At 61.8% G+C, this 2,500-nt stretch overlaps 1 long non-coding RNA gene and 1 other non-coding gene across 2 annotated transcripts in view; one reads left to right on the forward strand and one right to left on the reverse strand.

Annotated features, from left to right (window-relative positions):
* The window catches only part of LOC126988969 (uncharacterized), a 15,153-nt gene that overhangs the window by 8,871 nt on the left and 3,782 nt on the right, over positions 1–2,500 (forward strand). The window lies entirely within an intron of this gene.
* The window catches only part of LOC126988973 (large subunit ribosomal RNA), a 4,862-nt gene that overhangs the window by 1,439 nt on the left and 923 nt on the right, over positions 1–2,500 (reverse strand). Inside the window, exon 1 of the ribosomal RNA XR_007742699.1 lies at positions 1–2,500. This exon is cut by the window's left edge and continues 1,439 nt beyond it; it is cut by the window's right edge and continues 923 nt beyond it. This is a non-coding gene — a ribosomal RNA (large subunit ribosomal RNA).

Below are 2,500 nucleotides of genomic sequence, written 5' to 3' on the forward strand. Positions count from 1 at the left end.
TATCTCTGACCATCGCAATGCTTTGTTTTAATTAGACAGTCGGATTCCCCTGGTCCGTGCCAGTTCTGAGTTGATCGCTGGGCGCCAGCCGAAGTGGGTTTGGAGCGAGGGACGACTGCTGCTACCTAACCGGCCGAAAGCCGGCGATAGAGAGAGCCGGAGCCCCCGCGCCCACGCAGCCTAGCGCGTTCCACGGAAGGGCCGGAGACACGCCGGTCCGAGCTCTCGGCACGAGTGGCGAGAGGGCTAGAGCCGCCACCACGAAATGCGAGCCGCCGCACACCGGGCCGTTGGCCCCACCTCGCATGAGCGTGTCCCGCCTGCGAGACCGGCGCTGCGCGAACCCTGCGGTGAGTCCCCAACGCGCGCTGCCCCGCGCCGGCTTTAGCGCGGACGGCGGAGTGGGACCGGGAGCGACCAGAGGACGCCGCGCCGGGGCTTGGAGGGCGCAATCGACGCGGTGATCGTCCGCCGGCCGCCTTTGCGAACCGGACCACAAGCACCGCCGCACCGGCGAGCTGATAGAACAAGGACAGCGCGACGCGAGGCCGCCGCCACCGGGGAAGGCGAGACACAGCGGATGGGCGGACACCGGCGACGTCGGCGCCGCAGGGTAGACGGCATCACCCATCACCGCGCGCAGCTCAGAGCCTCTGAGCCCAGTCCAGCGCCCGAACCCAGGCCCGCTTCCCGCACAGGCCCGACTGGCCCGATCCTCAGAGCCAATCCTTATCCCGAAGTTACGGATCTAATTTGCCGACTTCCCTTACCTACATTAGTCTATCGACCAGAGGCTTCTTACCTTGGAGACCGGCTGCGGATATGGGTACGCACAGGCCAGAAACTGGGGTGCATCGCGGAGGCCGCGTGCGTACGTGCGCCGCGCCGTGACGCCGCAGAACGACGCCCGGCAGCGGGCAGCAGCAGCAGACCCCCCCGCTTCGCCCCATGCAGTTACCTGCCTCGCATGTTTCACGGACCGGCAGTGGTACTCGGGACGCCGCAAGAACCGCGGCGCTCTACGGCAGACCGTGTTACCAACACCCTTTCGCTCTGCGAGTGGCTTCTAGGGTCACGGCGCCTTAAACAGAAAAGAAAACTCTTCCCCGGACCACCGCCGATGGACGCGAGTTGGTTCCCGTTACCGGGTTCCTGCACCAAGGGCCGGCCCAAGAAGGAACCTAGCCCCGGTTGGCATCCAGGCCTGGTTACGGAATAAGTACCGTATTCCTTTCGCCACGAATTCCATCGGCAACTGAGAAGAATCTCTCACGGATGAGCCGCCACGACAGTGACGACAACTCGCTTGGCCGTTGCCTCTAGCGTGGGATAAGGCTTTAGCCTTGGGCTTAGGAGCGACTAACCCATGTCCAACTGATGTTCACATGGAACCCTTCTCCACATCGGCCTTCAAGGGAAGTCTCTCTCGACTATTTGCTACTACCACCAAGATCTGCACCATGGGCGGCTCCAGGCAGGCTCGCGACGGATCCCTTCAGCGCTCACCCCTGCGACCTCCTACTGCCGGGGCTTGAGACCTGGGCCCCCGGTGCAGAGGTGAGCTTGGCCTTTAGTGCCACCGGCGGTCGAGTATCGGGAGAATGCTTGAGCGCCATACCATTTTAAGGGCTAGTTGCTTCGGCAGGTGAGTTGTTACACACTCCTTAGCGGATTCCAACTTCCATGGCCACCGTCCTGCTGTCTATAGCAACCAACGCCTTTCGATGGGGTCTAGATGAGCATTCGTTTAGGCCCCTTAACTCGACGTTTGGTTCATCCCACAGCGCCAGTTCTGCTTACCAAAATTGGCCCACTAGATACTTCGGATTAGTCGCCGAAGCTTCAGCGTTCAAGCAAGCTCGGCATCTCACCCATTTAAAGTTTGAGAATAGGTTGAGGACGTTTCGTCCCCAAGACCTCTAATCATTCGCTTTACCGGATGAAACTCCTCCGTTTCCGCGAGTACCAGCTATCCTGAGGGAAACTTCGGAGGGAACCAGCTACTAGATGGTTCGATTAGTCTTTCGCCCCTATACCCAGCTCTGACAATCGATTTGCACGTCAGAATTGCTACGGACCTCCACCAGAGTTTCCTCTGGCTTCATCCTGGCCAGGCATAGTTCACCATCTTTCGGGTCCCAACATGTCTGCTCATGGTACTTGCCGACAGCACGCGTGCTAGGCCAATCCGGACAGAGCAGGACCGGAAGGCCAAACAGCTAGGGACGAACCCGGATGAGAGCCGAAACCCCCACCCGAAGCCCGCCTGACGCGCGGCGCGCCAACCGAGAGCCCAAGCAACGCCGGCGAGGCCAACAACAGATTTGCACGACGGCGTCGAATGGCAAGTCCCGGGCCTGCGCCCCCCTGCGTACAAGCGCCTCCCGCGAAGGAGACGGACCACCGTGCGCACCGAGCACCCGCGAGGCCGGAGGTAAGCGACGGGGGAAAGGGACTCACCCCGCGCACCCCCCTCGACCCCGCTTTGGGATGGGAAACT

This window comes from Eriocheir sinensis, unplaced genomic scaffold (genome assembly GCF_024679095.1).
Source record: "Eriocheir sinensis breed Jianghai 21 unplaced genomic scaffold, ASM2467909v1 Scaffold1025, whole genome shotgun sequence".
NCBI lineage: Eukaryota > Metazoa > Arthropoda > Malacostraca > Decapoda > Varunidae > Eriocheir > Eriocheir sinensis.